At 32.4% G+C, this 8049-nt stretch overlaps 1 pseudogene; it reads right to left on the bottom strand.

The window, feature by feature from the left end:
• Positions 1 to 535: 535 nt before the first annotated feature.
• Positions 536 to 5954, bottom strand: LOC113381359 (annotated as a pseudogene).
• Positions 5955 to 8049: the final 2095 nt, after the last annotated feature.

Here is an 8049-nt window from a genome sequence, read left to right as displayed (position 1 = left end):
ATGTTTACACCCACACAACACACATGCACACAGATTATATATGTATGTATATATATATATATATATATATATATATATATATATATATTTTGATAGTTTTTTCGACGTTGAAACATATTTCAAAGTAACTAGCAGCCCATTCGTCGAAATAAAAAAGGTATAAAGTGTAAATACTTTTATTTATACGTTTCGACACAAGATGCGTGTCATCATTCAGCAACTACAACAATTTGAAAATTTTATTACTAATATAAACAACAATACAATACAATACAATTAATCTATATTGTTGTTTATATTAGTAATAAAATTTTCAAATTGTTGTAGTTGCTGAATGATGACACGCATCTTGTGTCGAAACGTATAAATAAAAGTATTTACACTTTATACCTTTTTTATTTCGACGAATGGGCTGCTAGTTACTTTGAAAATATATATATATGAATAATTCAAATTATATAAATTACCTCATCACAAATATCTCAAAAAACGTCTTGTGAATTTGAACCAGGGCTTGACGTTGAGCTAACACTGCTTAGAGTTCCTGGTTATCCTGTTCGAGAACACTTGATAGATGTGTCTTTGTATGCTGTCCGCTGCCATCATGACTATGGTGCTTTTTAATAGATTGTCCTGAAGAGTCCTTTTTGCTGTGCTTGTGTTTATGCTTATGTTTGTGTTTCTTTTTATCCTTGTTCTTCTTTTTCATCTACAGTGGTAATAAAAATATTAGCATATCGAGAAGATTGATTTGAAGAGATTTTTACGGTTTTAAATGAGTATAACTTTCAACCTTGTGCAAGAATTTGGAGCTTGACTGGTGGTCAAATAGACTTTAATATGATGAACTTGATGACGAACATTGTATTTAATGTTTGAATGCTTTTTTCAGCTCTTTTTTTTCAGAAGCGAAATTCGTGCAGCTACTATGATTATTATAAATTACTATCCTTTTAATATTAACTATGAATAAGCTTGACAAGAGCCGGAAATAATATCTATTATTATTGATTACGGCTTACTTATGAATAAATAAATAAATAAATAAATAAATTGTTTCAAAATGTCATAGATAGTCTAATAATATTATAAATAGTCTCCAAATGGCATAATTTGTTCAAATATGTTGCATATTGTTGTAGTATGTCTAAAAATATTGCAGATTGCCTGAAAATGTTGTAATTTGTTTGAAAATGTTATGGATACTGTTCAAATGTTGTAAATACTAACAAAATGTTATAAAATACGCAAACAAATTGCCTAAAAATGTTGCAAATTTACTGAAAATGTAAATTGTTTAAAAATGTTGTAGAATATATTCAAATGTTGTAAAATGCATAAAAAGTTTGCAAATTGTCTGAAAATTATGTTAGTTGTTTGAAAATGTCAAGATCCTATGAATTTTATGAACTCTTTGGAATTTCTCTTAATAGATGTGAAATTTAATCACAAAACAACATTTACAATAATATTAAATTTTCTGTTTATATAAACATGTAACTCACCTTTGAAATGCTTGCATCAGCACCAGATTGAGACTCCTACTTCACAAATGAACTGTTCAAGTCAAATGGTTTTCGATCAATAGGCAGCGCTACATTTTGCCTCATGAATTCAATATTTTTATCACTTTCTAATTCACTCTATTAAACAAAAAATATATATGAAAGAACATGATCAATTAAATGCATAAAGATTATTATCAGAATCTATTATACCTTAAATTTTAACCTCGTGCATATCAGAATAATCAAGAATCTGTCTTCCAAGTTGGTCATCCATGTCCAAACATTCCCTCTTAACAGGCTTTTTATCGATTTCATCTCATTCGCTTTTAATGTTATGCAGACCACGAACATCTTGTGATTCTGGAGGAGGTCTCTTCAGATGCCCACTGGACATTGATATGTCCATGTCATGAGATGACATCAAGGGCGAGGGATTGTAACTGGGTTTGGTTATTGTTGAAGTAGCCATGGAGGTGGTGAAATGGTGCTTTGACTAAAAAATAGAGAAAATTAGTATTATTATGTAATTTTTGGGAAGGCTAGCGGTTTCTGGAGCAAATGATTAGTTTTTAGGAAAGGTAGGGTTCAGTGCTTTCAATATCTATAGGTTTTCAAAAAATATAAATAATAAAAAAATCAAAATATTCTAAAGTTGGAAAGTCTAGTTTTCATAAAGCTTTTAAAACTTTAAAGCTTTTAAAACTTTTAAATTACTATATATGAAGTTCCAGCAATTTGCTTTAAGAGATAATGCTTATTTTATTTTACCTCTCCTCCAAAATGTGGACCTAACTAGGCCTAGAATTTGATACTCGTTGAGGTTTAACCAAGTTAGACATTTCATTGCTTTGAAGACATTGAGGTCTTCTAGATCCATACAATGCAAAATATAAATCTACCAGATCACAACGTAATCTTGTATCATGAGACAACATGCCACTAAAAATATAAATAAACATTAACCGTTGCAGAGTTATGCATTATATACAAATCTAATCTTACTTGATATTATTCCAAATTCTTTCTACCAAATCCTTCGTATCCCACCTATGCCTGTTACAAAAGGCGGTTTATCAATTAGCATTCTAACGAGAGCATGTCTGACCCCTGGGTCTCTATCTGTCTCTACTACATCTGAAAGTTTGTTCAAGTCATCTCGCCTGCCCCAAACAGGGTGATAGTATTGACCTAACTTGTCATGAATAAATTAAAAGTATAAATGAAGAAAAGTAATACGATATACGAAAAATGGTCACAATTTTACCAAAGCTCTAATTTGTACTTAAAAGCTCATAATTTTCAAATAACTTGAGATATTTTTTTGTTTAATCTTTTCCAGGACAGTTAGTCAATACTATCACCCCATTACGGCTTGATGATACATTTATGACAATCACAAATATTGTTTGAAAACAATTTTGAATGTCATTCACCTGCCATTGCAACAGGTATAGTTTTTTGAGGAAATAGTGTTGAAAATCAGTAAAATTATTCTGCCGAATGATATGAGCAGCTGAAAAAGACCCAAACATTTTTCTGAAAATAGCCAACATGGCTGGAGGCCCTGCCCAAGTGAAAACCATTGCATTGGCCACCTAAAACCATGTAATACATTTAATTCCATCTCGCACTAATATATTTGTTCTCACCTTTGTCAGCAGCTTTGCATCGAACTTTATAAAATGCTTGTTCATTCTCAATAGTGACAGTCAAAGCCATTCGCGAGGCAGGAGTTGGGTAGCGTACCAATGCATCAATCGCTTCCATCTGAGCAATAACATCGCGCTCATGTCTCAACTGACACTGCCATTGGTAATCTGGCTGGTCGATTTGAGTTGATCTAAGTAAGAAGAGTCATCTCAGGATCCAGGCGAATCCAGAGAACTGGAGAATCACTGTAAAAGAAAAAATATATCAATATGGATATAAAAGCCAAAAATATAACTTTACTTTACTTACTCCATAGCGCTCAAATCCATATCAACTTCTTCTCCTGTACACAAAGGAATCTTTTTCTTTTTATTTCTACGACTCTTGGAATGACAAGTAATGTCAGCTTTAACAACTGTATTTTCAATTTGTAAAGTATGTTTAAAAGTTCCATCAAGTTCTTGCAAAGTAACTAGCAATGGACCAACATATTTTCTAATACCTCTTTGACTAACTGCATCCTGTCCAATTTCCAACTCTACAGTATTTCTAAAAAGGAATTAAATTGAGAAAATTCATTTACTTTTTAATTAATGCAGAAAACAGATGGCATGATTTCTGATTATTACCTTTTCCTATTAAAAACTGATGTCAGCGAAAATCTGGCATGTCCACCAGTCCTCACCCACTGATCAACAAAAACAGCCATATCTTTGCCGGTAACAGTAAATATAGCTTTTGTGAAGACATTTGTAGAAATTAGCATATGATGCCATAATCCACTGCCTTAAATATAAGAATATAAACAAAAATCATAATATGTAATAAGTTAATTAAATGTATTTTACCAATTTTCTGTGTAGAAGCATTCGTAGCCAAAGCTAATTGTTCGTTAAACACTTGCAGCAGTAATTCTTGACCAATCCGATGTTCCAACATTCTAATGACTAAATGAGCCTTTTTTCTCATTGCCTAAAAAATGCATTAATAAAATGCATCCAACATTAATAAAATGTGTGTGATCATATACCTGTATATACTTTGGTGACATAGTATGCAGACTTCTGGTAGGGAAATGGTGTACATTCTGTCCATTATTTTGAGCCACTGTAGCATGGTGATTGCCTCCTCGTCCTTGGGGCCCTCCAGCAGCTGTTACAGGAGATGTGCCAGAGGCAGCGGCAACAGGAAGAGGTGCAGGCGCTTGGCTGGGATCCAAAACTATACCACCATACTGTTCTTCATAAGCCACAACCTAAAAGCCAGAACAATGTAAAATTTTTTTTTGTTACAATTTATTTTTGTTAATCAAGACTTTAATGTCTTATTTACAAAAAAAAAAAAAATACAAAAAAAAAACAAAAAATGCAATACATTGAATATAAAATGAAAAAAGTTGAAATAAAAATTAAATTAAAACAGTAATACAAAAATAATAACATAAATGAAAGATGACGTGATGATGTATGCCGCGTACTACGTCAGGACGCGTGCAGACATTGGGCTAGGTGTTTGGTAGATCGGAAGGCCATTTCTTGCTCAATCTTCTTATCGGTCTGTGAATCGCTTGAATTGTAGGATTTGTATGCTGGATTAATTTATTGTTGAAAGATGAACTTCTAATCTTGATCATTTCGTTGACTGTTGAGATTTTCAAATCCTTATGTAGGCAAAAATTCGAAATATACCAAGGCGCATTAGTAAGGATACGCAGAATTTTATTCTGGCACCTTTGAATGATGTTTATGTTAGATTTGCATGAGCAACCCCATAGTTCGATTCCATAAGTCCAAATGGGCACTATGATTGTTTTATACAAAAGTACCTTGTTATCGAGAGAGATTTCAGATTTCCTCCCAAAAAGCCAGTAAAAATCTTTTACTTTCAGTTGGATTTGTTTCTTTTTATATTCAATGTGCGTTCTCCATGTCAATTTCGAATCAATGTGCATGCCTAAATATTTAACAGAATTGCATAGTGGAATTATTGAATTGTTCATGATGATAGGTGGACTGTTGTGATGTTTTAGAGAAATAATTATGTGCTGTGATTTTTCGATATTGATTTTGATATTCCAATCTAAAAACCATTTTTCGAGACTAGATAAATAATTTTGTAACTGACAAGTTGCTGTTCTAATATCGGAATTGCATGAAAAAATTGCTATGTCATCGGCGTAAGTGCATATGGTTAGAAGATCATCTGTGGGCATATCGTTTGTGAAAAGAAGATAAAGTACAGGGCTTAGCACACTGCCCTGTGGTACCCCGCATTCTATATTTCTGATGCTCGAAGTCACATCTTTAATTATGATTCTAAATTTCTATTAAGCAAATATGAGCTTAAGATATTGAAGTAGTTTGGAAAAGTTGTTTTGATTTTATATAGGAGTCCTGAGTGCCAAACCTTATCAAAAGCCTGACTGACATCTAAGAATACGGCTACACTGTGTTCCTTTCTATTCATGGCTTCAAGAATACGAGACACCGTTCTGTTGCATTGTTGAATTGTAGAGTGATTTTTTCTGAAGCCAAAGTGATGGTGAGGAATCCAACTATCATTCGGATGATCTTCTGACAATCTCTGCAACAAAAGTCTTTCTAAAATTTTCGATAATATCGATAAAAGACTGATAGGACGGTATGAACTAGCAGTGTGATGGTTTTTGTTTTTGTTTAGCGATCATAATAATTTCTGCAGTCTTCCACGCTGTGGGCCAATAATTGTATTGAAGTATGGCGTTGAAAATATTTGTTATATATAAAATACCTTTGTAGGCAGCAATTCTTTTAACATCTTTGGAGTAATTTATCCATACCTGGCGAAGATCTGTTTTTTATCCTTTTTATTTCACATAGACACATCATTTGGTGAAAAATGTCCTAACGGTGTAGAATGTATGGGTTGATTTATGAAATTGTTAATTAAATTATTCTGGGAAATATTTCGAGCGCTCTAAAAATGCTACTTAGATGATCAGCAAATGCCTCCGCTTTTTCTTCGTTGCTTTTGGCCCAAATGAATCCGTTTTGGTTGGTTATTTTCAGAGGAGGGTTTTGTTGTAGGGGTTTACTTTTGTTTCTGATTGGTTTCCATATGGAATTATCGTACCTATTTAGCTGCAATATATACGACCTGAATGTACAATTCTTCCATTCTTTCATTTTTTCTCCTCAGCGTGTTATTGAGATGATTAAGCGATGTCTTATCCGTTGGTAGATGAGAATGTTGCCAGGTACGTCTTGCTCTTCGTTTCTCTGCAATTAGCTTCTTAATCTCTTGCGGAATTATTAGATTATCATTTCTTGGATTAATGTTCGGGGTGATCTGCTTGGTTGTTTCACGTACAATCTCAGAAAAATAATCTATATTATTTTCTATATCAATAACGCTTGTAGGCCTAGATTTTGCAAATAATTTTGAATCAAGTATGGATTTGAATTGAATCCAGTTAGAAAGATTGTTGTGTAGAATATGATTGTTGATAACTGGAGTAGGAAATGTGCTAAACGTCACAAGTATTGGAGAATGATCTGAAGAGAGATCGTAACCAGATTCAATATTGAGATTTGAAAGATCAATACCTTTCACAATAAAAAAATCTAAAAGGTCTGGAACTTTAGTCGGGTCAGAAGGCCAATAAGTTGGACTGCAAGTTGAAATAAAGGAGAGGTTATTTTGCCCTATGGCTGCATGAAGAATCTTTCCTTTGGCTGTAGTCAGTCTAGAACGCCAGGCAATATGTTTACAATTAAAGTCACCACCAATGATAAATTATTACCTAATTGAGAGAAAAAAGAAGAAAAACTGAGCACAAGAAATTTTGAATCTTGGTGGACAATAAACAGCAGAAACAAAAAACAAAAATTATATAAATTTGTTTCAACAGAAATTTGAGTTGCTTGTAGAAAATCATCAGAAATATTTGGTAGAACAAATGCTTTATATTATTTTTGATTAATATAGCCGAACCGCCGCGAGCCCTGCCACTTGGGTGATTTGAATTATAAGTAGTGTAGTTAGTTATAAATTTTAAAGTAGTTTTTTTCAGTGAAGTGAGTTTCTGAGATTAATAAGATATCTATTAAGTTTAACTTTAAACTTTAAGAAACATTCTACTTCATTTTTGTGAGGTATTAAACCGTTGGCATTCCATTCAGCAATTTTAATTATTTTTGCCATTGCTTTTGTTGTTGACTAACGTGGATAACATATTTATTATTATGGTGTTTCTGTTGCAAAAGCTGATTGAAGATATTTTTAAATTCTAAAATAAGTGTTGCTAGAGAATCAGTATCGGGATTTGAAGGAGAATGATTAAAAGCAGAGTAATTGTTTTTTGCAATGTCTGCATAGGATGAATTTTGAATTGTTGGATTTAAGGCCGAGAAATGTTGTTTATTTTATTATTAGAATTAGAATTATTAGAATTTTTTAAAATTTGGTTATTTGGATTTGGATTTATGACTGATTCATTTACTGGAGTTTTGTTTTCTTTGTTCTTTAATTTTTTGGAAGTATGAGCAACCGCGATAATTAGCTGGATGAGCACCGTCGCAAAAATAACAACATGCCGGAGCATTCGAATCTTTGGTACAAGCTTTAGTATTATGATTCTCCGCATTTTAGGCAAGCAAATGGTCTATTGCAGTATTTTTTGGTGTGATTAAAGAGTTGACACAGCGAGAGCATTGTATAATGTTGTTGGACTTTCTCGGTGGTTCGACGCGTATTATGCAGTTGAATAATTTATAATGTTATAAATTTTTTGTTATTCTATTTGGTTCCAGATCAACAAAAAACATATTAAGAGGTTCTTTTGTTATTCTATGTCTAATATTTAGGATATTACGTACGACATGACCCTGTTTTAATAGTTCTAATTTAATTT

The sequence above is a fragment of the Ctenocephalides felis genome, unplaced genomic scaffold (assembly GCF_003426905.1).
Source record: "Ctenocephalides felis isolate EL2017-DRISC unplaced genomic scaffold, ASM342690v1 CF-g0.4_SCAFFOLD_02834, whole genome shotgun sequence".
Classification (NCBI taxonomy): domain Eukaryota; kingdom Metazoa; phylum Arthropoda; class Insecta; order Siphonaptera; family Pulicidae; genus Ctenocephalides; species Ctenocephalides felis.
This window is presented reverse-complemented; position numbering and strand designations above follow the sequence as displayed.